General features: G+C 48.1%; 13 non-coding genes across 13 annotated transcripts; all 13 read left to right on the top strand.

Moving 5' to 3' along the window:
* The first annotated feature begins 292 nt into the window (after positions 1-292).
* TRNAF-GAA (transfer RNA phenylalanine (anticodon GAA)) lies at positions 293-365 on the top strand. The gene has a single exon. It is a non-coding gene; the product is annotated as a tRNA-Phe (tRNA).
* Positions 366-610: 245 nt separating this feature from the next.
* TRNAF-GAA (transfer RNA phenylalanine (anticodon GAA)) lies at positions 611-683 on the top strand. Its single transcript has one exon. It is a non-coding gene; the product is annotated as a tRNA-Phe (tRNA).
* Positions 684-2,445: 1,762 nt separating this feature from the next.
* TRNAF-GAA (transfer RNA phenylalanine (anticodon GAA)) lies at positions 2,446-2,518 on the top strand. Its single transcript has one exon. It is a non-coding gene; the product is annotated as a tRNA-Phe (tRNA).
* Positions 2,519-3,369: 851 nt separating this feature from the next.
* Positions 3,370-3,442, top strand: TRNAF-GAA (transfer RNA phenylalanine (anticodon GAA)). Its single transcript has one exon. It is a non-coding gene; the product is annotated as a tRNA-Phe (tRNA).
* Positions 3,443-4,902: 1,460 nt separating this feature from the next.
* Positions 4,903-4,975, top strand: TRNAF-GAA (transfer RNA phenylalanine (anticodon GAA)). The gene has a single exon. It is a non-coding gene; the product is annotated as a tRNA-Phe (tRNA).
* Positions 4,976-6,740: 1,765 nt separating this feature from the next.
* TRNAF-GAA (transfer RNA phenylalanine (anticodon GAA)) lies at positions 6,741-6,813 on the top strand. The gene has a single exon. It is a non-coding gene; the product is annotated as a tRNA-Phe (tRNA).
* Positions 6,814-7,971: 1,158 nt separating this feature from the next.
* TRNAF-GAA (transfer RNA phenylalanine (anticodon GAA)) lies at positions 7,972-8,044 on the top strand. Its single transcript has one exon. It is a non-coding gene; the product is annotated as a tRNA-Phe (tRNA).
* A 245-nt stretch (positions 8,045-8,289) lies between these two features.
* On the top strand, positions 8,290-8,362 carry TRNAF-GAA (transfer RNA phenylalanine (anticodon GAA)). Its single transcript has one exon. It is a non-coding gene; the product is annotated as a tRNA-Phe (tRNA).
* Positions 8,363-15,030: 6,668 nt separating this feature from the next.
* TRNAF-GAA (transfer RNA phenylalanine (anticodon GAA)) lies at positions 15,031-15,103 on the top strand. The gene has a single exon. It is a non-coding gene; the product is annotated as a tRNA-Phe (tRNA).
* Positions 15,104-16,865: 1,762 nt separating this feature from the next.
* On the top strand, positions 16,866-16,938 carry TRNAF-GAA (transfer RNA phenylalanine (anticodon GAA)). The gene has a single exon. It is a non-coding gene; the product is annotated as a tRNA-Phe (tRNA).
* Positions 16,939-17,485: 547 nt separating this feature from the next.
* On the top strand, positions 17,486-17,558 carry TRNAF-GAA (transfer RNA phenylalanine (anticodon GAA)). The gene has a single exon. It is a non-coding gene; the product is annotated as a tRNA-Phe (tRNA).
* A 1,158-nt stretch (positions 17,559-18,716) lies between these two features.
* TRNAF-GAA (transfer RNA phenylalanine (anticodon GAA)) lies at positions 18,717-18,789 on the top strand. Its single transcript has one exon. It is a non-coding gene; the product is annotated as a tRNA-Phe (tRNA).
* A 5,134-nt stretch (positions 18,790-23,923) lies between these two features.
* On the top strand, positions 23,924-23,995 carry TRNAF-GAA (transfer RNA phenylalanine (anticodon GAA)). Its single transcript has one exon. It is a non-coding gene; the product is annotated as a tRNA-Phe (tRNA).
* The last annotated feature ends 3,637 nt before the right edge of the window (positions 23,996-27,632 follow it).

Genomic DNA, 27,632 nt, shown 5'->3' with positions numbered 1-27,632 from the left:
CAGTTGGGAGAGCGTACAAAAAAGGTCCCGGGTTTCAGCATATTCGTATTGCGTTTTTTTTTTTCTTAGCCGTTCATCATAAAGATACAAATGGCAATTCAGACAGCATTGTGAGCTTTTCTGTTACTTCCGCGATACGCCACTGTTTAGCATTAATAGAAGCGTGCGTAGCGAACGGCAAATGGGGGGAGCGAATCTTTTTAAAAGAAGTTTACTTTCTGCGGGTACGTTAGACGGCGGTTCGTGGGAACCCAGTCATCGCGTAGCGCCTCATCATTTCGTTACTCGTACCGCCGAAATAGCTCAGTTGGGAGAGCGTTAGACTGAAGATCTAAAGGTCCCTGGTTCGATCCCGGGTTTCGGCATATGCATAGTGCCTTTTTTTTAGCCGTTGATCATAACCATACAAATGGCAATTCAGACAGCATTGTGAGCTTTTCTGTTACTTCTGCGATACGCCACTGTTTAACATTATTAGAAGCGTGCGTAGTGTACAGCAAATGGGGCAGCGAATCTTCTTTAAAGAAGCTTACTTTCTGCGGGTACGTTAGACGGCGGTTCGTGGGAACCCAGTCATCGCGTAGCGCCTCATCATTTCGTTACTCGTACCGCCGAAATAGCTCAGTTGGGAGAGCGTTAAACTGAAGATCTAAAGGTCCCTGGTTCGATCCCGGGTTTCGGCATATGCATAGTGCCTTTTTTTTAGCCGTTGATCATAACCATACAAATGGCAATTCAGACAGCATTGTGAGCTTTTCTGTTACTTCTGCGACACGCCACTGTTTAACATTAATAGAAACGTGCGTAGTGTAAAGCAAATAGGGGAGCGAATCTTTTTAGAAGAAGTTTACTTTCTGCGGGTACGTTAGACGGCAGTTCGTGGGAACCCAGTCATCGCGTAGCGCCTCATCATTTCGTTACTCGTACCGCCGAAATAGCTCAGTTGGGAGAGCGTACAACTAAAGGTCCCGGGTTTCAGCATATTCGTAGTGCATTTTTTTTTCTTAGCCGTTGATCATAAAGATACAAATGGCAATTCAGACAGCATTGTGAGCTTTTCTGTTACTTCCGCGATACGCCACTGTTTAGCATTAATAGAAGCGTGCGTAGCGAACGGCAAATCGGGGGAGCGAATCTTTTTAAAAGAAGTTTACTTGCTGTGGGTACGTTAGACGGCGGTTCGTGGGAACCCAGTCATCGCGTAGCGCCTCATCATTTCGTTACTCGTACCTCCGAAATAGCTCAGTTGGGAGAGCGTACAACAAAAGGTCCCGGGTTTCAGCATATTCGTAGTGCGTTTTTTTTTCTTAGCCGTTGATCATAAAGATACAAATGGCGATTCAGACAGCATTGTGAGCTTTTCTGTTACTGCCGTGATACGCCACAGTTTAACATTAATAGAAGCGTGCGTAGCGAACGGCAAATGGGGGGAGCGAATCTTTATAAAAGAAGTTTACTTTCTGCGGGTACGTTAGACGGCGGTTCGTGGGAACCCAGTCATCGCGTAGCGCCTCATCATTTCGTTACTCGTACCTCCGAAATAGCTCAGTTGGGAGAGCGTACAACAAAAGGTCCCGCGTTTCAGCATATTCGTAGTGCGTTTTTTTTTCTTAGCCGTTGATCATAAAGATACAAATGGCGATTCAGATAGCATTGTGAGCTTTTCTGTTACTGCCGTGATAAGCCACAGTTTAACATTAATAGAAGCGTGCGTAGCGAACGGCAAATGGGGGGAGCGAATCTTTTTAAAAGAAGTTTACTTTCTGCGGGTACGTTAGACGGCGGTTCGTGGGAACCCAGTCATCGCGTAGCGCCTCATCATTTCGTTACTCGTACCGCCGAAATAGCTCAGTTGGGAGAGCGTACAACAAAAGGTCCCGGGTTTCAGCATATTCGTATTGCGTTTTTTTTTCCTTAGCCGTTGATCATAACAATACAAATGGCAATTCAGACAGCATTGTGAGCTTTTCTGTTACTGCCGTGACACGCCACTGTTTAACATTATTAGAAGCGTGCGTAGCGAACAGCAAATGGGGGGGATGGAATCTTTTTAAAAGAAGTTTACTTTCTGCGGGTACGTTAGACGGCGGTTCGTGGGAACCCAGTCATCGCGTAGCGCCTCATCATTTCGTTACCCGTACCGCAGAAATAGCTCAGTTGGGAGAGCGTACAAAAAAGGTCCCGGGTTTCAGCATATTCGTATTGCGTTTTTTTTTTTCTTAGCCGTTCATCATAAAGATACAAATGGCAATTCAGACAGCATTGTGAGCTTTTCTGTTACTTCTGCGATACGCCACTGTTTAACATTATTAGAAGCGTGCGTAGTGTACAGCAAATGGGGCAGCGAATCTTCTTTAAAGAAGCTTACTTTCTGCGGGTACGTTAGACAGCGGTTCGTGGGAACCCAGTCATCGCGTAGCGCCTCATCATTTCGTTACTCGTACCGCCGAAATAGCTCAGTTGGGAGAGCGTTAGACTGAAGATCTAAAGGTCCCTGGTTCGATCCCGGGTTTCGGCATATGCATAGTGCCTTTTTTTTAGCCGTTGATCATAACCATACAAATGGCAATTCAGACAGCATTGTGAGCTTTTCTGTTACTTCTGCGACACGCCACTGTTTAACATTAATAGAAACGTGCGTAGTGTACAGCAAATAGGGGAGCGAATCTTTTTAGAAGAAGTTTACTTTCTGCGGGTACGTTAGACGGCGGTTCGTGGGAACCCAGTCATCGCGTAGCGCCTCATCATTTCGTTACTCGTACCGCCGAAATAGCTCAGTTGGGAGAGCGTACAACTAAAGGTCCCGGGTTTCAGCATATTCGTAGTGCATTTTTTTTTCTTAGCCGTTGATCATAAAGATGCAAATGGCAATTCAGACAGCATTGTGAGCTTTTCTGTTACTTCCGCGATACGCCACTGTTTAGCATTAATAGAAGCGTGCGTAGCGAACGGCAAATCGGGGGAGCGAATCTTTTTAAAAGAAGTTTACTTGCTGTGGGTACGTTAGACGGCGGTTCGTGGGAACCCAGTCATCGCGTAGCGCCTCATCATTTCGTTACTCGTACCGCCGAAATAGCTCAGTTGGGAGAGCGTACAACAAAAGGTCCCGGGTTTCAGCATATTCGTAGTGCGTTTTTTTTTCTTAGCCGTTGATCATAAAGATACAAATGGCAATTCAGACAGCGTTGTGAGCTTTTCTGTTACTGCCGTGATACGCCACTGTTTAACATTAATAGAAGCGTGCGTAGCGAACAGCAAATGGTGAGGAGCGAATCTTTTTAAAAAAGTTTACTTTCTGCGGGTACGTTAGACGGCGGTTCGTGGGAACCCAGTCATCGCGTAGCGCCTCATCATTTCGTTACTCGTACCGCCGAAATAGCTCAGTTGGGAGAGCGTCAGACTGAAGATCTAAAGGTCCCTGGTTCGATCCCGGGTTTCGGCATATGCACAGTGCCTTTTTTTTAGCCGTTGATCATAACCATACAAATGGCAATTCAGACAGCTTGTGAGCTTTTCTGTTACTTCTGCGGTACGCCACTGTTTAACATTATTAGAAGCGTGCGTAGTGTACAGCAAATGGGGGAGCGAATCTTTTTAAAAGAAGTTTACTTTCTGCGGGTACGTTAGACGGCGGTTCGTGGGAACCCAGTCATCGCGTAGCGCCTCATCATTTTGTTACTCGTACCGCCGAAATAGCTCAGTTGGGAGAGGGTGCAACAAAAGGTCCCGGGTTTCAGCATATTCGTAGTGCGTTTTTTCTTTCTTAGCCGTCGATCATAAAGATACAAATGGCAATTCAGACGGCATTGTGAGCTTATCTGTTACTGCCGTGATACGCCACTGTTTAACATTAATAGAAGCGTGCGTAGCGAACAGCAAATGGGGGGCAGCGAATCTTTTTAAAAGAAGTTTACTTTCTGCGGGTACGTTAGACGGCGGTTCGTGGGAACCCAGTCATCGCGTAGCGCCTCATCATTTCGTTACTCGTACCGCCGAAATAGCTCAGTTGGGAGAGCGTGCAACAAAAGGTCCCGGGTTTCAGCATATTCGTAGTGCGTTTTTTCTTTCTTAGCCGTTGATCATAAAGATACAAATGGCAATTCAGGCAGCATTGTGAGCTTATCTTTTACTGCCGTGATACGCCACTGTTTAACATTAATAGAAGCGTGCGTAGCGAACAGCAAATGGGGGGAGCGAATCTTTTTAAAAGAAGTTTACTTTCTGCGGGTACGTTAGACGGCGGTTCGTGGGAACCCAGTCATCGCGTAGCGCCTCATCATTTCGTTACTCCTACCGCCCAAATAGCTCAGTTGGGAGAGCGTACAGCAAAAGGTCCCGGGTTTCAGCATATTCGTAGTGCGTTTTCTTTTTCTTAGCTGTTGATCATAAAGATACAAATGGTAATTCAGACAGCATTGTGAGCTTTTCTGTCACTGCCGCGATACGCCACAGTTTAACATTAATACAAGCGTGCGTAGCGAACGGCAAATGGGGGGAGCGAATTTTTTTAAAAGAAGTTTACTTTCTGCGGGTGCGTTAGACGGCGGTTCGTGGGAACCCAGTCATCGCGTAGCGCCTCATCATTTCGTTACTCGTACCGCCGAAAAGGCTCAGTTGGGAGAGCGTACAACAAAAGGTCCCGGGTTTCAGCATATTCGTATTGCGTTTTTTTTTTCTTAGCCGTTGATCATAAAGATACAAATGGCAATTCAGACAGCATTGTGAGGTTTTCTGTTACTGCCGTGACACGCCACTGTTTAACATTATTAGAAGCGTGCGTAGTGTACAGCAAATGGGGGAGCGAATCTTCTTTAAAGAAGTTTACTTTCTGCGGGTACGTTAGACGGCGGTTCGTGGGAACCCAGTCATCGCGTAGCGCCTCATCATTTTGTTACTCGTACCGCCGAAATAGCTCAGTTGGGAGGGCGTTAGACTGAAGATCTAAAGGTCCCTGGTTCGATCCCGGGTTTCGGCATATGCATAGTGCCTTTTTTTTAGCCGTTGATCATAACCATACAAATGGCAATTCAGACAGCATTGTGAGCTTTTCTGTTACTTCTGCGATACGCCACTGTTTAACATTATTAGAAGCGTGCGTAGTGTACAGCAAATGGAGGAGCGTATCTTCTTTAAAGAAGTTTACTTTCTGCGGGTACGTTAGACGGCGGTTCGTGGGAACCCAGTCATCGCGTAGCGCCTCATCATTTCGTTACTCGTACCGCCGAAATAGCTCAGTTGGGAGAGCGTGCAACAAAAGGTCCCGGGTTTCAGCATATTCATATTGCGTTTTTTTTTTCTTAGCCGTTGATCATAAAGATACAAATGGCAATTCAGACAGCATTGTGAGCTTTTCTGTTACTTCTGCGATACGCCACTGTTTAACATTATTAGAAGCGTGCGTAGTGTACAGCAAATGGGGGAGCGAATCTTTTTAAAAGAAGTTTACTCTCTGTGGGTACGTTAGACGGCGGTTCGTGGGAACCCAGTCATCGCGTAGCGCCTCATCATTTCGTTACTCGTACCGCCGAAATAGCTCAGTTGGGAGAGCGTACAACAAAACGTCCCGGGTTTCAGCATATTAGTAGTGCGTTTTTTTTTTCTTAGCCGTTGATCATAAAGATACAAATGGCAATTCAGACAGCATTGTGAGCTTTTCTTTTACTTCCGCGATACGCCACTGTTTAGCATTAATAGAAGCGTGCGTAGCGAACGGCAAAAGGGGGGAGCGAATCTTTTTAAAAGAAGTTTACTTTCTGCGGGTACGTTAGACGGCGGTTCGTGGGAACACAGTCATCGGGTAGCGCCTCATCATTTCGTTACTCGTACCGCCGAAATAGCTCAGTTGGGAGAGCGTGCAACAAAAGGTCCCGGGTTTGAGCATATTCGTAGTGCGTTTTTTCTTTCTTAGCCGTTGATCATAAAGATACAAATGGCAATTCAGACAGCATTGTGAGCTTATCTGTTACTGCCGTGATACGCCACTGTTTAACATTAATAGAAGCGTGCGTAGCGAACAGCAAATGGGGGGGAGCGAATCTTTTTAAAAGAAGTTTACTTTCTGCGGGTACGTTAGACGGCGGTTCGTGTGAACCCAGTCATCGCGTAGCGCCTCATCATTTCGTTACTCGTACCGCCGAAATGGCTCAGTTGGGAGAGCGTACAACAAAAGGTCCCGGGTTTCAGCATATTCGTATTGCGTTTTTTTTTTCTTAGCCGTTGATCATAAAGATACAAATGGCAATTCAGACAGCATTGTGAGCTTTTCTGTTACTGCCGTGACACGCCACAGTTTAACATTAATAGAAGCGTGCGTAGCGAAAGGCAAATGGGGGGAGCGAATCTTTTTAAAAGAAGTTTACTTTCTGCGGGTACGTTAGACGGCGGTTCGTGTGAACCCAGTCATCGCGTAGCGCCTCATCATTTCGTTACTCGTACCGCCGAAATGGCTCAGTTGGGAGAGCGTACAACAAAAGGTCCCGGGTTTCAGCATATTCGTATTGCGTTTTTTTTTCTTAGCCGTTGATCATAAAGATACAAATGGCAATTCAGACAGCATTGTGAGCTTTTCTGTTACTGCCGTGACACGCCACTGTTTAACATTATTAGAAGCGTGCGTAGGGAACAGCAAATGGGGGGGATCGAATCTTTTCAAAAGAAGTTTACTTTCTGCGGGTGCGTTAGACGGCGGTTCGTGGGAACCCAGTCATCGCGTAGCGCCTCATCATTTCGTTACTCGTACCGCCGAAATAGCTCAGTTGGGAGAGCGTTAGACTGAAGATCTAAAGGTCCCTGGTTCGATCCCGGGTTTCGGCATATGCATAGTGCCTTTTTTTTTAGCCGTTGATCATAACCATACAAATGGCAATTCAGACAGCATTGTGAGCTTTTCTGTTACTTCTGCGATACGCCACTGTTTAACATTATTAGAAGCGTGCGTAGTGTACAGCAAATGGGGCAGCGAATCTTCTTTAAAGAAGCTTACTTGCTGTGGGTACGTTAGACGGCGGTTCGTGGGAACCCAGTCATCGCGTAGCGCCTCATCATTTCGTTACTCGTACCTCCGAAATAGCTCAGTTGGGAGAGCGTACAACAAAAGGTCCCGGGTTTCAGCATATTCGTAGTGCGTTTTTTTTTCTTAGCCGTTGATCATAAAGATACAAATGGCGATTCAGACAGCATTGTGAGCTTTTCTGTTACTGCCGTGATACGCCACAGTTTAACATTAATAGAAGCGTGCGTAGCGAACGGCAAATGGGGGGAGCGAATCTTTTTAAAAGAAGTTTACTTTCTGCGGGTACGTTAGACGGCGGTTCGTGGGAACCCAGTCATCGCGTAGCGCCTCATCATTTCGTTACTCGTACCGCCGAAATAGCTCAGTTGGGAGAGCGTACAACAAAAGGTCCCGGGTTTCAGCATATTCGTATTGCGTTTTTTTTTCCTTAGCCGTTGATCATAACAATACAAATGGCAATTCAGACAGCATTGTGAGCTTTTCTGTTACTGCCGTGACACGCCACTGTTTAACATTATTAGAAGCGTGGGTAGCGAACAGCAAATGGGGGGGATGGAATCTTTTTAAAAGAAGTTTACTTTCTGCGGGTACGTTAGACGGCGGTTCGTGGGAACCCAGTCATCGCGTAGCGCCTCATCATTTCGTTACCCGTACCGCAGAAATAGCTCAGTTGGGAGAGCGTACAAAAAAGGTCCCGGGTTTCAGCATATTCGTATTGCGTTTTTTTTTTTCTTAGCCGTTCATCATAAAGATACAAATGGCAATTCAGACAGCATTGTGAGCTTTTCTGTTACTTCCGCGATACGCCACTGTTTAGCATTAATTGAAGCGTGCGTAGCGAACGGCAAATGGGGGGAGCGAATCTTTTTAAAAGAAGTTTACTTTCTGCGGGTACGTTAGACGGCGGTTCGTGGGAACCCAGTCATCGCGTAGCGCCTCATCATTTCGTTACTCGTGCCGCCGAAATAGCTCAGTTGGGAGAGCGTTAGACTGAAGATCTAAAGGTCCCTGGTTCGATCCCGGGTTTCGGCATATGCATAGTGCCTTTTTTTTAGCCGTTGATCATAACCATACAAATGGCAATTCAGACAGCATTGTGAGCTTTTCTGTTACTTCTGCGATACGCCACTGTTTAACATTATTAGAAGCGTGCGTAGTGTACAGCAAATGGGGCAGCGAATCTTCTTTAAAGAAGCTTACTTTCTGCGGGTACGTTAGACGGCGGTTCGTGGGAACCCAGTCATCGCGTAGCGCCTCATCATTTCGTTACTCGTACCGCCGAAATAGCTCAGTTGGGAGAGCGTTAGACTGAAGATCTAAAGGTCCCTGGTTCGGTCCCGGGTTTCGGCATATGCATAGTGCCTTTTTTTTAGCCGTTGATCATAATTATACAAATGGCAATTCAGACAGCATTGTGAGCTTTTCTGTTACTTCTGCGACACGCCACTGTTTAACATTAATAGAAGCGTGCGTAGTGTACAGCAAATAGGGGAGCGAATCTTTTTAGAAGAAGTTTACTTTCTGCGGGTACGTTAGACGGCGGTTCGTGGGAACCCAGTCATCGCGTAGCGCCTCATCATTTCGTTACTCGTACCGCCGAAATAGCTCAGTTGGGAGAGCGTACAACTAAAGGTCCCGGGTTTCAGCATATTCGTAGTGCATTTTTTTTTCTTAGCCGTTGATCATAAAGATACAAATGGCAATTCAGACAGCATTGTGAGCTTTTCTGTTACTTCCGCGATACGCCACTGTTTAGCATTAATAGAAGCGTGCGTAGCGAACGGCAAGTCGGGGGAGCGAATCTTTTTAAAAGAAGTTTACTTGCTGTGGGTACGTTAGACGGCGGTTCGTGGGAACCCAGTCATCGCGTAGCGCCTCATCATTTCGTTACTCGTACCTCCGAAATAGCTCAGTTGGGAGAGCGTACAACAAAAGGTCCCGGGTTTCAGCATATTCGTAGTGCGTTTTTTTTTCTTAGCCGTTGATCATAAAGATACAAATGGCGATTCAGACAGCATTGTGAGCTTTTCTGTTACTGCCGTGATACGCCACAGTTTAACATTAATAGAAGCGTGCGTAGCGAACGGCAAATGGGGGGAGCGAATCTTTTTAAAAGAAGTTTACTTTCTGCGGGTACGTTAGACGGCGGTTCGTGGGAACCCAGTCATCGCGTAGCGCCTCATCATTTCGTTACTCGTACCGCCGAAATAGCTCAGTTGGGAGAGCGTACAACAAAAGGTCCCGGGTTTCAGCATATTCGTATTGCGTTTTTTTTTCCTTAGCCGTTGATCATAACAATACAAATGGCAATTCAGACAGCATTGTGAGCTTTTCTGTTACTGCCGTGACACGCCACTGTTTAACATTATTAGAAGCGTGCGTAGCGAACAGCAAATGGGGGGGATGGAATCTTTTTAAAAGAAGTTTACTTTCTGCGGGTACGTTAGACGGCGGTTCGTGGGAACCCAGTCATCGCGTAGCGCCTCATCATTTCGTTACCCGTACCGCAGAAATAGCTCAGTTGGGAGAGCGTACAAAAAAGGTCCCGGGTTTCAGCATATTCGTATTGCGTTTTTTTTTTTCTTAGCCGTTCATCATAAAGATACAAATGGCAATTCAGACAGCATTGTGAGCTTTTCTGTTACTTCCGCGATACGCCACTGTTTAGCATTAATAGAAGCGTGCGTAGCGAACGGCAAATGGGGGGAGCGAATCTTTTTAAAAGAAGTTTACTTTCTGCGGGTACGTTAGACGGCGGTTCGTGGGAACCCAGTCATCGCGTAGCGCCTCATCATTTCGTTACTCGTACCGCCGAAATAGCTCAGTTGGGAGAGCGTTAGACTGAAGATCAAAAGGCGCTTTTTGCTTCCGGCAGCCGAGCTGAGCGGTCAGCAGAGTCATGGGCTCCAGTGGAGCAGCGACAGCGGCCACTTTAGGCCGCGGAAACAGGCTAAACGACGACAAGGATTATGCCTTTATTTTGCCGCAACTGCCCAAAGGTCAATTGGTGATTAATACCGTCTTTTTGCACGGTGATGTACGTGCGAGACCGTACAAGGTGGAAGATTTCCGGGACGCCCTTCTGCCGACGGGCTTGCTGCCTGACGTGGTATGCATAGGGGCGTACCAGATCAACCACGTCTGGGCAGTGACCTTGAGTGATGCGAGTGCCACAAAAAGGCTTCTGGACCTCAAGGAACTCCAAGTGAAGGGACGACGGTGCGTCATCGTTGACCCCCAGGATCAACAGGTGAAGCTAAGGCTTCACTGGCTGCTGCACGGTGTTGCTGACGAGGACGTCCGGACGGCATTCGCGGCTTTCGGCAAGGTGGAGGAGGTGAGCCGGGAGCGGTGGCGCGTCGAAGGCATGGGAGCGAAGACCTCAACCACCAGGACCGTCATATTGAAATTGAAAAGCGGCATGAAAGTGGAGGATCTGCCCCATCAGATCCGCGTCGGCGGAGAGTTGGCCTTGGTCGTCGTGCCCGGTCGACCAATGCAGTGCCTGCGCTGCCACTGCACGGGACACGTCCGCCGTGAGTGCAGAGTCCCCCGCTGTTCTCTATGCAGACGTTTCGGCCACGTCGACGCTGACTGCGTAAGATCTTATGCCACCGTAACAGGCCCAGTAACTTGTGACGTTGCGGCAGAGCACGTCATGGACGTGGCCGAGGCGGAGGACGCTGCTAAAGGAACTCTAGACACGGTCCCGACAGCGACAGCCAGTGGAACGACGAGTTTGGCCGTAGACAGCAGGGTGGCTGAGACTACCGTGAAGCCGAGTGAGACGGTGCAAGGCGCGACCGCTGAGGGCCAGCCTACGCGGAGCAGTAGCGAGGACCCGCCCGACAACGATGCGACGGCAATGCAGCAGGAGGAGGCCGTCCTCGACGGCGACCGGACTTCGACTCTTGGTGCGCCAGTCAAGCGCCCCCATGACCAGACTAAGGACCGCAACGACGGCGCGACCAGCACCAGCGAAGGGCCGCCGACAAAGACACCTCTTGGGAGGCGCACGAGCTTAAAACCAAAGCCGAATGTCCCCCCTGAGAGAAAGCCTGCGGACAAAGGGCCGCCCACAAACAACGCCGGGAAACCGGGAGGTCCCGGAGGCGGCTAGCCGAGGGCTAGTCGTGAACGGTAAGCACCATGCTCCGGGCCTACTTTTCTCTTTAGCTCAACATGGCTCAGATACCGTCCCTTAATATTGCCACTTTAAACGTGAGAGGGTTGGCGGCTAGTCGTAGGCAAAGTCAAGTCCTACGGTTGGTCACTGACCACGACGTCGACGTACTAGCCGTCCAGGAAACCAAGGTTGACGGGGAGGAGGAGACCGGGAGCATGGTGCGCCGTTTCACGTCTAGGTATTTTGCGGTGGTAAGCCATGCGTTAGGCACGGCTGGGGGGTGCATTCTTTTTGTGAAGAAACTGCCTGAACTGCAGATTCAAAGTACCTTTTCTTGTCCATCTGGAAGGATTGTTTTTTGCGATATTGTTTTGTGCGAGTTTCAGTACCGTGTCATATGCGTATATGCGCCCAATTCAGTAGAAGAGCGTGCCCGTTTCTTTTCGAACCTTTCGCAGTATGTTCGATGCGATAAGCGCGTTATGCTTTTAGGAGACTTCAATTGTGTAATGAGCGCTAGTGACAGAGCCAATAATGCCGGTGTGCGTGACAGAAGCAGTGAAGTCTTGTCAAAACTAATTAATGAAAATGAACTAGATGACGTGTTTGATTGTCTGGAAGGGGGGCGTGACGTGACATTTACACGTTTTCAGGGCAGTAGCCATGCGCGGTTGGACCGAATCTACATTTCGCTGGATACAATTCCAAGATGCCACGGTTATTCTGTAGTACCCGTATCGTTCTCAGATCATTGTCTCGTAATATGTAATGTCGGTATAGGGAAACGGAAACATGCGTTTAATTGGGAGATGTGGAAAATGAATGCCTCATTATTAAATGATGAATCTTTTGTAAAGGCAGTACGGAATGCCATTAATGAAATACGCAAAGATGAAGCTGAAACAATAGCTGAAAAGTGGGAATGTTTCAAACAAAAAGTTAAAATGAAAGCCTTAGAAAGGTCAAGCTGCCTAAAATTTGAGAGGGAATATAAAGAAAACGGTTTGCGAACACTACTTCAGCAGCTGATAACGCTGGAGTGCAGAGAGCCTGGTCTGTACAAAGACGATGTGCGGAGCGTCAAGGAAAAGCTTGAACTGTTCGATAAAGAACGGTATCAAGGTGCCATCGTGCGTGCACGAGCAGATGTATTAGCGGCGGGGGAGACGCCCACAAAAAGGGCGCTTGGACTCGAGAAGGCGCACGGACGGCGAAACCATGTGGATAAGATTTTAATGAACGGGGTTCTTGTTGACGACAACGAAAGCATAGGACGCGCCTTCTGTCAGTACTACCAGGCGCTCTTTGGATTTCAGGCAGCGAATGTAGAGAGTTTCAAAGCAGATTTTCTTCAACGGATGCCGAGACTGGGAGATGACGTTAAAGAACGATTGGAAGGCAACATTACCGAGAATGAAGTTGAAAAGGCAATCGGCGATTTGAACTCGGGCAAGTCGCCTGGGCCTGATGGACTCTGTGCGGGGTTATATAAGGCTTTCAAAAGAGAACTGGCCCCATTGTTAGCAGACGTATTCAATGACGCGTACGAGAAGAAATTATTGCCCCCATCTTTTGGAAAAGCGCACACAATACTAATCCCGAAGAGTGATCAAACAGACAAACTCAGATCCGTGTCATCCTATAGACCGATATCACTAACAAACATTGATTACAAGATCTTTATGAAGATTTTAGCTGCGAGACTTCAAGGTGTCATCAAGGAAATTGTCGGAGACCACCAAACTTGCGGCATCAAGGGGCGGTCCATTTTTTTCGAACATCCATCAGATGCGGAGCGTGCTCGAGTGCTGTGACGTCACCGATGGTGGCGTTGCAGTTCTTCAGCTCGATTTGGAGAAAGCGTTCGATTGTGTTGCTCACGTTATTTTGTTTGCCATCTTGGATCATGTTAATGTCGGTTCCATCATCAGGGAGGGCGTGGCCTTGGCGTACCAGAATTGCACAACAAGATTAATTGTCAATAAGACTCTGGGGGCCCCCATTAACATCATGCGTTCAGTACGCCAAGGCTGTCCCCTCAGTCCGCTGTTATTTGTCATATACATAGAAGCAATGTGTGTAGTAATTAACGGAAATGACAAAATACGTGGTTTCAGATTAGCAGCGACAGAGGTGAAGCTGCTCGCATATGCAGATGACATTGCAGTGTGTTGCACAGACAAACCAAGTGTAACGGAAACAGTATCGGCAGTGAAACATTTCTGTGATGTCACGGGTAGTAGAATAAATTGGGGCAAATCCCTAGGCCTGTGGCACGGGAAATGGGAGTCTGCACCGGACAACTTCGCGAACCTCAACTGGGTAAAAACGCCGACGAGGTATCTGGGCGTTCGTCTCAATAGCTACAATAGTAGCGATGAATATTGGAGGAGCCAAGCCAATGAAATGAAAGAAAAGGCGGACAGATGGAAGGATGTGAAGCTGTCAATTTTTGCAAGGGCGACAGTCTGTAATATGTTTTTTGTCACGAAGTTATATTATGTCATGCAAGCGTTGTATTGCTCGAGAGCAAATGTGCAAAGGCTGCACAGAGTGTTTGCTGTTTTCATCTGGGGGTCAACATGGGAAAGGTGCAGCCGAACCAATTTGTTTAGAAGAGTGAAAGACGGCGGTGTGGGTTTGGTTCATCTTTTTGTTAGACAACTAGTCAACCGATTCTTGTTTTTTCGCGATGTGCGCCATCCTTTTCTGCGCACAGTATGCCAGCTCAGGTTGAGCGGCGCTTTGCCGACACATGTTGTTAGTACGGCATGCGTTACCGGATCACTTCGTGGCTTCTTTAAGGAAGTGGCCGACAGCGTAAGATTTCTTTCTGTTCGATTTTCAATGGATTACCTTTGCGATGTTAAAAGGAAAAGATTGTATAAAGATGTGTGCGACATTGTTTTCCCAGTGCCGTTATACAGAGCCATTTACAGTGGAGGGCCAGGACTTGATGTACTTAAACGCGTAAAACGCATGGAGGTGCCACCAGGGGTAAAAACGTTTTTTTTTAAGCTTCACACCGGTACGCTCTCAGTGAAGACTTTCATGGAAGAGCGAGGTTGTATCGTACCATGGGGAACGCATTGCTTGATCTGCAAAAAGCAGGAAACCATAGATCACGTTTTCTTGGAATGTTGGGAGGGCTTCTTTTTCTGGGACGTCTTAAAGCGAACCCTGAAAAAAGAGTTACCGGTGGACCCCCAAGGGATAAGGTATCTGACAATTAAGGATGATGACGGGGTTCCATATGATTTCATTATGTTAAACGCTCTCCACAGTATATGGCGGGCTCGTATGGCAGGGTACTATTGTGATCCTGACGCTAGGCCCGCTCGCGTTTATTTCAGAGAATGTATGTCGCGATTCATAGAAATACAGAAAATGCAACAATGTGTTCCGGAATGGCTGTGGAGGCTAGAACCTCTGACAGCCATGAAGGAATTTTAAGTTGACAACGCCTGTCCAATAGGGACAGACGGCTTTGTTGTATGGTGTGACTCTTTTCTTTCCTTTTTGGTTGTATTGCAATTGTGATACTGTAATGTGTGGAAACTGCACGTTCTGCGAAAAAACCGGTAATAAATAAAAAAAAAAAAAAACTGAAGATCTAAAGGTCCCTGGTTCGATCCCGGGTTTCGGCATATGCATAGTGCCTTTTTTTTAGCCGTTGATCATAACCATACAAATGGCAATTCAGACAGCATTGTGAGCTTTTCTGTTACTTCTGCGATACGCCACTGTTTAACATTATTAGAAGCGTGCGTAGTGTACAGCAAATGGGGCAGCGAATCTTCTTTAAAGAAGCTTACTTTCTGCGGGTACGTTAGACGGCGGTTCGTGGGAACCCAGTCATCGCGTAGCGCCTCATCATTTCGTTACTCGTACCGCCGAAATAGCTCAGTTGGGAGAGCGTTAAACTGAAGATCTAAAGGTCCCTGGTTCGATCCCGGGTTTCGGCATATGCATAGTGCCTTTTTTTTAGCCGTTGATCATAACCATACAAATGGCAATTCAGACAGCATTGTGAGCTTTTCTGTTACTTCTGCGACACGCCACTGTTTAACATTAATAGAAACGTGCGTAGTGTACAGCAAATAGGGGAGCGAATCTTTTTAGAAGAAGTTTACTTTCTGCGGGTACGTTAGACGGCGGTTCGTGGGAACCCAGTCATCGCGTAGCGCCTCATCATTTCGTTACTCGTAGCGCCGAAATAGCTCAGTTGGGAGAGCGTACAACTAAAGGTCCCGGGTTTCAGCATATTCGTAGTGCATTTTTTTTTCTTAGCCGTTGATCATAAAGATACAAATGGCAATTCAGACAGCATTGTGAGCTTTTCTGTTACTTCCGCGATACGCCACTGTTTAGCATTAATAGAAGCGTGCGTAGCGAACGGCAAATCGGGGGAGCGAATCTTTTTAAAAGAAGTTTACTTGCTGTGGGTACGTTAGACGGCGGTTCGTGGGAACCCAGTCATCGCGTAGCGCCTCATCATTTCGTTACTCGTACCTCCGAAATAGCTCAGTTGGGAGAGCGTACAACAAAAGGTCCCGGGTTTCAGCATATTCGTAGTGCGTTTTTTTTTCTTAGCCGTTGATCATAAAGATACAAATGGCGATTCAGACAGCATTGTGAGCTTTTCTGTTACTGCCGTGATACGCCACAGTTTAACATTAATAGAAGCGTGCGTAGCGAACGGCAAATGGGGGGAGCGAATCTTTATAAAAGAAGTTTACTTTCTGCGGGTACGTTAGACGGCGGTTCGTGGGAACCCAGTCATCGCGTAGCGCCTCATCATTTCGTTACTCGTACCTCCGAAATAGCTCAGTTGGGAGAGCGTACAACAAAAGGTCCCGCGTTTCAGCATATTCGCAGTGCGTTTTTTTTTCTTAGCCGTTGATCATAAAGATACAAATGGCGATTCAGATAGCATTGTGAGCTTTTCTGTTACTGCCGTGATAAGCCACAGTTTAACATTAATAGAAGCGTGCGTAGCGAACGGCAAATGGGGGGAGCGAATCTTTTTAAAAGAAGTTTACTTTCTGCGGGTACGTTAGACGGCGGTTCGTGGGAACCCAGTCATCGCGTAGCGCCTCATCATTTCGTTACTCGTACCGCCGAAATAGCTCAGTTGGGAGAGCGTACAACAAAAGGTCCCGGGTTTCAGCATATTCGTATTGCGTTTTTTTTTCCTTAGCCGTTGATCATAACAATACAAATGGCAATTCAGACAGCATTGTGAGCTTTTCTGTTACTGCCGTGACACGCCACTGTTTAACATTATTAGAAGCGTGCGTAGCGAACAGCAAATGGGGGGGATGGAATCTTTTTAAAAGAAGTTTACTTTCTGCGGGTACGTTAGACGGCGGTTCGTGGGAACCCAGTCATCGCGTAGCGCCTCATCATTTCGTTACCCGTACCGCAGAAATAGCTCAGTTGGGAGAGCGTACAAAAAAGGTCCCGGGTTTCAGCATATTCGTATTGCGTTTTTTTTTTCTTAGCCGTTCATCATAAAGATACAAATGGCAATTCAGACAGCATTGTGAGCTTTTCTGTTACTTCCGCGATACGCCACTGTTTAGCATTAATAGAAGCGTGCGTAGCGAACGGCAAATGGGGGGAGCGAATCTTTTTAAAAGAAGTTTACTTTCTGCGGGTACGTTAGACGGCGGTTCGTGGGAACCCAGTCATCGCGTAGCGCCTCATCATTTCGTTACTCGTACCGCCGAAATAGCTCAGTTGGGAGAGCGTTAGACTGAAGATCTAAAGGTCCCTGGTTCGATCCCGGGTTTCGGCATATGAATAGTGCCTTTTTTTAGCCGTTGATCATAACCATACAAATGGCAATTCAGACAGCATTGTGAGCTTTTCTGCTACTTCTGCGACAGGCCACTGTTTAACATTAATAGGAGCGTGCGTAGTGTACAGCAAATGGCGGAGCGAATCTTTTTAAAAGAAGTTTACTTTCTGCGGGTACGTTAGACGGCGGTTCGTGGGAACCCAGTCATCCCGTAGCGCCTCATCATTTCGTTACTCGTACCGCCGAAATAGCTCAGTTGGGAGAGCGTACAACAAAAGGTCCCGGGTTTCAGCATATTCGTAGTGCGTTTTTTTTTCTTAGCCGTTGATCATAAAGATACAAATGGCAATTCAGACAGCGTTGTGAGCTTTTCTGTTACTGCCGTGATACGCCACTGTTTAACATTAATAGAAGCGTGCGTAGCGAACAGCAAATGGTGAGGAGCGAATCTTTTTAAAAAAGTTTACTTTCTGCGGGTACGTTAGACGGCGGTTCGTGGGAACCCAGTCATCGCGTAGCGCCTCATCATTTCGTTACTCGTACCGCCGAAATAGCTCAGTTGGGAGAGCGTCAGACTGAAGATCTAAAGGTCCCTGGTTCGATCCCGGGTTTCGGCATATGCACAGTGCCTTTTTTTTAGCCGTTGATCATAACCATACAAATGGCAATTCAGACAGCTTGTGAGCTTTTCTGTTACTTCTGCGGTACGCCACTGTTTAACATTATTAGAAGCGTGCGTAGTGTACAGCAAATGGGGGAGCGAATCTTTTTAAAAGAAGTTTACTTTCTGCGGGTACGTTAGACGGCGGTTCGTGGGAACCCAGTCATCGCGTAGCGCCTCATCATTTTGTTACTCGTACCGCCGAAATAGCTCAGTTGGGAGAGGGTGCAACAAAAGGTCCCGGGTTTCAGCATATTCGTAGTGCGTTTTTTCTTTCTTAGCCGTCGATCATAAAGATACAAATGGCAATTCAGACGGCATTGTGAGCTTATCTGTTACTGCCGTGATACGCCACTGTTTAACATTAATAGAAGCGTGCGTAGCGAACAGCAAATGGGGGGCAGCGAATCTTTTTAAAAGAAGTTTACTTTCTGCGGGTACGTTAGACGGCGGTTCGTGGGAACCCAGTCATCGCGTAGCGCCTCATCATTTCGTTACTCGTACCGCCGAAATAGCTCAGTTGGGAGAGCGTGCAACAAAAGGTCCCGGGTTTCAGCATATTCGTAGTGCGTTTTTTCTTTCTTAGCCGTTGATCATAAAGATACAAATGGCAATTCAGGCAGCATTGTGAGCTTATCTTTTACTGCCGTGATACGCCACTGTTTAACATTAATAGAAGCGTGCGTAGCGAACAGCAAATGGGGGGAGCGAATCTTTTTAAAAGAAGTTTACTTTCTGCGGGTACGTTAGACGGCGGTTCGTGGGAACCCAGTCATCGCGTAGCGCCTCATCATTTCGTTACTCCTACCGCCCAAATAGCTCAGTTGGGAGAGCGTACAGCAAAAGGTCCCGGGTTTCAGCATATTCGTAGTGCGTTTTCTTTTTCTTAGCTGTTGATCATAAAGATACAAATGGTAATTCAGACAGCATTGTGAGCTTTTCTGTCACTGCCGTGACACGCCACTGTTTAACATTATTAGAAGCGTGCGCAGCGAACAGCAAATGGGGGGGATCGAATCTTTTCAAGAGAAGTTTACTTTCTGCGGGTACGTTAGACGACGGTTCGTGGGAACCCAGTCATCGCGTAGCGCCTCATCATTTTGTTACTCGTACCGCCGAAATAGCTCAGTTGGGAGAGCGTTAGACTGAAGATCTAAAGGTCCCTGGTTCGATCCCGGGTTTCGGCATATGCATAGTGCCTTTTTTTTAGCCGTTGATCATAACCATACAAATGGCAATTCAGACAGCATTGTGAGCTTTTCTGTTACTTCTGCGATACGCCACTGTTTAACAATAATAGAAGCGTGCGTAGTGTACAGCAAATGGGGGAGCGAATCTTTTTAAAAGAAGTTTACTTTCTGCGGGTGCGTTAGACGGCGGTTCGTGGGAACCCAGTCATCGCGTAGCGCCTCATCATTTCGTTACTCGTACCACCGAAATAGCTCAGTTCATTCTGCTTCCGGCAGCCGAGCTGAGCGGTCAGCAGAGTCATGGGCTCCAGTGGAGCAGCGACAGCGGCCACTTTAGGCCGTGGAAACAGGCTAAACGACGACAAGGATTATGCCTTTATTTTGCCGCAACTGCCCAAAGGTCAATTGGTGATTAATACCGTCTTTTTGCACGGTGATGTACGTGCGAGACCGTACAAGGTGGAAGATTTCCGGGACGCCCTTCTGCCGACGGGCTTGCTGCCTGATGTGGTATGCATAGGGGCGTACCAGATCAACCACGTCTGGGCAGTGACCTTCAGTGATGCGAGTGCCACAAAAAGGCTTCTGGACCTCAAGGAACTCCAAGTGAAGGGACGACGGTGCGTCATCGTTGACCCAAAGGATCAACAGGTGAAGCTAAGGCTTCACTGGCTGCTGTACGGTGTTGCCGACGAGGACGTCCGGACGGCATTCGCGGCTTTCGGCAAGGTGGAGGAGGTGAGCCGGGAGCGGTGGCGCGTCGAAGGCATGGGAGCGAAGACCTCAACCACCAGGACCGTCATTTTGAAATTGAAAAGCGGCATGAAAGTGGAGGATCTGCCCCATCAGATCCGCGTCGGCGGAGAGTTGGCCTTGGTCGTCGTGCCCGGTCGACCAATGCAGTGCCTGCGCTGCCACGGCACGGGACACGTCCGCCGTGAGTGCAGAGTCCCCCGCTGTTCTCTATGCAGACGTTTCGGCCACGTCGACGCTGACTGCGTAAGATCTTATGCCACCGTAACAGGCCCAGTAACTTGTGACGTTGCGGCAGAGCACGTCATGGACGTGGCCGAGGCGGAGGACGCTGCTAAAGGAACTCTAGACACGGTCCCGACAGCGACAGCCAGTGGAACGACGAGTTTGGCCGTAGACAGCAGGGTGGCTGAGACTACCGTGAAGCCGAGTGGGACGGTGCAGGGCGTGACCGCTGAGGGCCAGCCTACCCGGAGCAGTAGTGAGGACCCGCCCGACAACGATGCGACGGCAATGCAGCAGGAGGAGGCCGTCCTCGACGGCGACCGGACTTCGACTCTTGGGGCGCCAGTCAAGCGCCCCCATGACCAGACTAAGGACCGCAACGACGGCGCGACCAGCACCAGCGATGGGCCGCCGACAAAGACACCTCTTGGGAGGCGCACGAGCTTGAAACCAAAGCCGAATGTCCCACCTGAGAGAAAGCCTGCGGACAAAGTGCCGCCCACAAACAACGCCGGGAAACCGGGAGGTCCCGGAGGCGGCTAGCCGAGGGCTAGTCGTGAACGGTAAGCACCATGCTCCGGGCCTACTTTTCTCTTTAGCTCAACATGGCTCAGATACCGTCCCTTAATATTGCCACTTTAAACGTGAGAGGGTTGGCGGCTAGTCGTAGGCAAAGTCAAGTCCTACGGTTGGTCACTGACCACGACGTCGACGTACTAGCCGTCCAGGAAACTAAGGTTGACGGGGAGGAGGAGACCGGGAGCATGGTGCGCCGTTTCACGTCTAGGTATTTTGCGGTGGTAAGCCATGCGTTAGGCACGGCTGGGGGGTGCATTCTTTTTGTGAAGAAACTGCCTGGACTGCAGATTCAAAGTACCTTTTCTTGTCAATCTGGAAGGATTGTTTTTTGCGATATTGTTTTGTGCGAGTTTCAGTACCGTGTCATATGCGTATATGCGCCCAATTCAGTAGAAGAGCGTGCCCGTTTCTTTTCGAACCTTTCGCAGTATGTGCGATGCGATAAGCGCGTTATGCTCTTAGGAGACTTCAATTGTGTAATGAGCGCTAGTGACAGAGCCAATAATGCCGGTGTGCGTGACAGAAGCAGTGAAGTCTTGTCAAAACTAATTAGTGAAAATGAACTAGATGACGTTTTTGATTGTCTGGAAGGGGGGCGTGACGTGACATTTACACGTTTTCAGGGCAGTAGCCATGCGCGATTGGACCGAATCTACATTTCGCTGGATACGATTCCAAGATGCCACGGTTATTCTGTATTACCCGTATCGTTCTCAGATCACTGTCTCGTAATATGTAATGTCGGTATAGGGAAACGGAAACATGCGTTGAATTGGGAGATGTGGAAAATGAATGCCTCGTTATTAAATGATGAATCTTTTGTAAAGGCAGTACGGAATGCCATTAATGAAATACGCAAAGATGAAGCTGAAACAATAGCTGAAAAGTGGGAATGTTTCAAACAAAAAGTTAAAATGAAAGCCTTAGAAAGGTCAAGCTGCCTCAAATTTGAGAGGGAATATAAAGAAAAGGCTTTGCGAACACTACTTCAGCAGCTGATAACGCTGGAGTGCAGAGAGCCTGGTCAGTACAAAGACGATGTGCGGAGCGTCAAGGAAAAGCTTGAACAGTTCGATAAAGAACGGTATCAAGGTGCCATCGTGCGTGCACGAGCAGATGTATTAGCGGCGGGGGAGACGCCCACAAAAAGGGCGCTTGGACTCGAGAAGGCGCACGGACGGCGAAACCATGTGGATAAGATTTTAATGAACGGGGTTGTTGTTGACGACAACGAAAGCATAGGACGCGCCTTCTGTCAGTACTACCAGTCGCTCTTTGCATTTCAGGCAGCGAATGTAGAGAGTTTCAAAGCCGATTTTCTTCAGCGGATGCCGAGACTGGGAGATGACGCTAAAGAACGATTGGAAGGCAACATTACCGAGAACGAAGTTGAAAAGGCAATCGGCGATTTGAACTCGGGCAAGTCGCCTGGGCCTGATGGACTCTGTGCGGGGTTATATAAGGCTTTCAATAGAGAAATGGCCCCATTGCTAGCAGACGTATTCAATGACGCGTACGAGAAGAAATTATTGCCCCCATCTTTTGGAAAAGCGCACACAATACTAATCCCTAAGAGTGATCAAACAGACAAACTCAGATTCGTGTCATCCTATAGACCGATATCACTAACAAACATTGATTACAAGATCTTTATGAAGATTTTAGCTGCGAGACTTCAAGGCGTCATCAAGGAAATTGTCGGAGACCACCAAACTTGCGGCATCAAGGGACGGTCCATTTTTTCGAACATCCATCAGATGCGGTGCGTGCTCGAGTGCTGTGACGTCACCGATGGTGGCGTTGCAGTTCTTCAGCTCGATTTGGAGAAAGCGTTCGATTGTGTCGCTCACGTTATTTTGTTTGCCATCTTGGATCATGTTAATGTCGGTTCCATCATCAGGGAGGGCGTGGCCTTGGCGTACCAGAATTGCACAACAAGATTAATTGTCAATAAGTCTCTGGGGGCCCCCATTAACATCATGCGTTCAGTACGCCAAGGCTGTCCCCTCAGTCCGCTGTTATTTGCCATATACATAGAAGCAATGTGTGTAGTAATTAACGGAAATGACAAAATACGTGGTTTCAGATTAGCAGCGACAGAGGTGAAGCTGCTCGCATATGCAGATGACATTGCAGTGTGTTGCACAGACAAACCAAGTGTAACGGAAACAGTATCGGCAGTGAAACATTTCTGTGATGTCACGGGTAGTAGAATAAATTGGGGCAAATCCCTAGGCCTGTGGCACGGGAAATGGGAGTCTGCACCGGACAACTTCGCGAACCTCAACTGGGTCAAAACGCCGACGAGGTATTTGGGCGTTCCTCTCAATAGCTACAATAGTAGCGATGAATATTGGAGGAGCCAAGCCGATGAAATGAAAGAAAAGGTGGACAGATGGAAGGATGTGAAGCTGTCTATTTTTGCAAGGGCGACAGTCTGTAATATGTTTTTTGTCACGAAGTTATATTATGTCATGCAAGCGTTGTATTGCTCGAGAGCAAATGTGCAAAGGCTGCACAGAGTGTTTGCTGTTTTCATCTGGGGGTCAACATGGGAAAGGTGCAGCCGAACAAATTTGTTTAGAAGAGTGAAGGACGGGGGTGTGGGTTTGGTTCATCTTTTTGTTAGACAACTAGTAAACCGATTCTTGTTTTTTCGCGATGTGCGCCATCCTTTTCTGCGCACAGTATGCCAGCTCAGGTTGAGCGGCGCTTTGCCGACACATGTTGTTAGTACGGCATGCGTTACCGGATCACTTCGTGGCTTCTTTAAGGAAGTGGCCGACAGCGTAAGATTTCTTTCTGTTCGATTTTCAATGGATTACCTTTGCGATGTTAAAAGGAAAAGATTGTATAAAAATGTGTGCGATATTGTTTTCCCTGTGCCGTTATACAGAGCCATTTACAGTGGAGGGCCAGGACTTGATGTACTTAAACGCGTAAAACGCATGGAGGTGCCACCAGGGGTAAAAACGTTTTTTTTTAAGCTTCACACCGGTACGCTCTCAGTGAAGACTTTCATGGAAGAGCGAGGTTGTATCGTACCATGGGGAACGCATTGCTTGATCTGCAAAAAGCAGGAAACCATAGATCACGTTTTCTTGGAATGTTGGGAGGGCTTCTTTTTCTGGGACGTCTTAAAGCGAACCCTGAAAAAAGAGTTACCGGTGGACCCCCAAGGGATAAGGTATCTGACAATTAAGGATGATGACGGGGTTCCATATGATTTCATTATGTTGAACGCTCTCCACTGTATATGGCGGGCTCGGATGGCAGGGTACTATTGTGATCCTGACGCTAGGCCCGCTCGCGTTTATTTCAGAGAATGTATGTCGCGATTCATAGAAATACAGAAAACGCAACAATGTGTTCCGGAATGGCTGTGGAGGCTAGAACCTCTGACAGCCATGAAGGAATTTTAAGTTGACAACGCCTGTCCAATAGGGACAGACGGCTTTGTTGTACGGTGTGACTCTTTTCTTTCCTTTGTTTTTGTATTGCAATTGTGATACTGTAATGTGTGGAAACTGCACGTTCTGCGATAAAACCGGTAATAAATAAAAAAAAAACAAACGCGAAATAGCTCAGTTGGGAGAGCGTTAGACTGAAGATCTAAAGGTGCCTGGTTCGATCCCGGGTTTCGGCATATGCATAGTGCCTTTTTTTAGCCGTTGATCATAACCATACAAATGGCAATTCAGACAGCATTGTGAGCTTTTCTGTTACTTCTGCGATACGCCACTGTTTAACATTATTAGAAGCGTGCGTAGTGTACAGCAAATGGGGGAGCGAATCTTCTTTAAAGATGTTTACGTTTTGCGGGTACGTTAGACGGCGGTTCGTGGGAACCCAGTCATCGCGTAGCGCCTCATCATTTCGTTACTCGTACCACCGAAATAGCTCAGTTCATTCTGCTTCCGGCAGCCGAGCTGAGCGGTCAGCAGAGTCATGGGCTCCAGTGGAGCAGCGACAGCGGCCACTTTAGGCCGTGGAAACAGGCTAAACGACGACAAGGATTATGCCTTTATTTTGCCGCAACTGCCCAAAGGTCAATTGGTGATTAATACCGTCTTTTTGCACGGTGATGTACGTGCGAGACCGTACAAGGTGGAAGATTTCCGGGACGCCCTTCTGCCGACGGGCTTGCTGCCTGATGTGGTATGCATAGGGGCGTACCAGATCAACCACGTCTGGGCAGTGACCTTCAGTGATGCGAGTGCCACAAAAAGGCTTCTGGACCTCAAGGAACTCCAAGTGAAGGGACGACGGTGCGTCATCGTTGACCCAAAGGATCAACAGGTGAAGCTAAGGCTTCACTGGCTGCTGTACGGTGTTGCCGACGAGGACGTCCGGACGGCATTCGCGGCTTTCGGCAAGGTGGAGGAGGTGAGCCGGGAGCGGTGGCGCGTCGAAGGCATGGGAGCGAAGACCTCAACCACCAGGACCGTCATTTTGAAATTGAAAAGCGGCATGAAAGTGGAGGATCTGCCCCATCAGATCCGCGTCGGCGGAGAGTTGGCCTTGGTCGTCGTGCCCGGTCGACCAATGCAGTGCCTGCGCTGCCACGGCACGGGACACGTCCGCCGTGAGTGCAGAGTCCCCCGCTGTTCTCTATGCAGACGTTTCGGCCACGTCGACGCTGACTGCGTAAGATCTTATGCCACCGTAACAGGCCCAGTAACTTGTGACGTTGCGGCAGAGCACGTCATGGACGTGGCCGAGGCGGAGGACGCTGCTAAAGGAACTCTAGACACGGTCCCGACAGCGACAGCCAGTGGAACGACGAGTTTGGCCGTAGACAGCAGGGTGGCTGAGACTACCGTGAAGCCGAGTGGGACGGTGCAGGGCGTGACCGCTGAGGGCCAGCCTACCCGGAGCAGTAGTGAGGACCCGCCCGACAACGATGCGACGGCAATGCAGCAGGAGGAGGCCGTCCTCGACGGCGACCGGACTTCGACTCTTGGGGCGCCAGTCAAGCGCCCCCATGACCAGACTAAGGACCGCAACGACGGCGCGACCAGCACCAGCGATGGGCCGCCGACAAAGACACCTCTTGGGAGGCGCACGAGCTTGAAACCAAAGCCGAATGTCCCACCTGAGAGAAAGCCTGCGGACAAAGTGCCGCCCACAAACAACGCCGGGAAACCGGGAGGTCCCGGAGGCGGCTAGCCGAGGGCTAGTCGTGAACGGTAAGCACCATGCTCCGGGCCTACTTTTCTCTTTAGCTCAACATGGCTCAGATACCGTCCCTTAATATTGCCACTTTAAACGTGAGAGGGTTGGCGGCTAGTCGTAGGCAAAGTCAAGTCCTACGGTTGGTCACTGACCACGACGTCGACGTACTAGCCGTCCAGGAAACTAAGGTTGACGGGGAGGAGGAGACCGGGAGCATGGTGCGCCGTTTCACGTCTAGGTATTTTGCGGTGGTAAGCCATGCGTTAGGCACGGCTGGGGGGTGCATTCTTTTTGTGAAGAAACTGCCTGGACTGCAGATTCAAAGTACCTTTTCTTGTCAATCTGGAAGGATTGTTTTTTGCGATATTGTTTTGTGCGAGTTTCAGTACCGTGTCATATGCGTATATGCGCCCAATTCAGTAGAAGAGCGTGCCCGTTTCTTTTCGAACCTTTCGCAGTATGTGCGATGCGATAAGCGCGTTATGCTCTTAGGAGACTTCAATTGTGTAATGAGCGCTAGTGACAGAGCCAATAATGCCGGTGTGCGTGACAGAAGCAGTGAAGTCTTGTCAAAACTAATTAGTGAAAATGAACTAGATGACGTTTTTGATTGTCTGGAAGGGGGGCGTGACGTGACATTTACACGTTTTCAGGGCAGTAGCCATGCGCGATTGGACCGAATCTACATTTCGCTGGATACGATTCCAAGATGCCACGGTTATTCTGTATTACCCGTATCGTTCTCAGATCACTGTCTCGTAATATGTAATGTCGGTATAGGGAAACGGAAACATGCGTTGAATTGGGAGATGTGGAAAATGAATGCCTCGTTATTAAATGATGAATCTTTTGTAAAGGCAGTACGGAATGCCATTAATGAAATACGCAAAGATGAAGCTGAAACAATAGCTGAAAAGTGGGAATGTTTCAAACAAAAAGTTAAAATGAAAGCCTTAGAAAGGTCAAGCTGCCTCAAATTTGAGAGGGAATATAAAGAAAAGGCTTTGCGAACACTACTTCAGCAGCTGATAACGCTGGAGTGCAGAGAGCCTGGTCAGTACAAAGACGATGTGCGGAGCGTCAAGGAAAAGCTTGAACAGTTCGATAAAGAACGGTATCAAGGTGCCATCGTGCGTGCACGAGCAGATGTATTAGCGGCGGGGGAGACGCCCACAAAAAGGGCGCTTGGACTCGAGAAGGCGCACGGACGGCGAAACCATGTGGATAAGATTTTAATGAACGGGGTTGTTGTTGACGACAACGAAAGCATAGGACGCGCCTTCTGTCAGTACTACCAGTCGCTCTTTGCATTTCAGGCAGCGAATGTAGAGAGTTTCAAAGCCGATTTTCTTCAGCGGATGCCGAGACTGGGAGATGACGCTAAAGAACGATTGGAAGGCAACATTACCGAGAACGAAGTTGAAAAGGCAATCGGCGATTTGAACTCGGGCAAGTCGCCTGGGCCTGATGGACTCTGTGCGGGGTTATATAAGGCTTTCAATAGAGAAATGGCCCCATTGCTAGCAGACGTATTCAATGACGCGTACGAGAAGAAATTATTGCCCCCATCTTTTGGAAAAGCGCACACAATACTAATCCCTAAGAGTGATCAAACAGACAAACTCAGATTCGTGTCATCCTATAGACCGATATCACTAACAAACATTGATTACAAGATCTTTATGAAGATTTTAGCTGCGAGACTTCAAGGCGTCATCAAGGAAATTGTCGGAGACCACCAAACTTGCGGCATCAAGGGACGGTCCATTTTTTCGAACATCCATCAGATGCGGTGCGTGCTCGAGTGCTGTGACGTCACCGATGGTGGCGTTGCAGTTCTTCAGCTCGATTTGGAGAAAGCGTTCGATTGTGTCGCTCACGTTATTTTGTTTGCCATCTTGGATCATGTTAATGTCGGTTCCATCATCAGGGAGGGCGTGGCCTTGGCGTACCAGAATTGCACAACAAGATTAATTGTCAATAAGTCTCTGGGGGCCCCCATTAACATCATGCGTTCAGTACGCCAAGGCTGTCCCCTCAGTCCGCTGTTATTTGCCATATACATAGAAGCAATGTGTGTAGTAATTAACGGAAATGACAAAATACGT

The sequence above is a fragment of the Dermacentor andersoni genome, chromosome 1 (genome assembly GCF_023375885.2).
Source record: "Dermacentor andersoni chromosome 1, qqDerAnde1_hic_scaffold, whole genome shotgun sequence".
NCBI classification, from domain to species: domain Eukaryota; kingdom Metazoa; phylum Arthropoda; class Arachnida; order Ixodida; family Ixodidae; genus Dermacentor; species Dermacentor andersoni.
The sequence above is the reverse complement of the archived record's forward strand: the minus strand, read 5'-3'. Positions and strand labels throughout refer to the sequence as shown.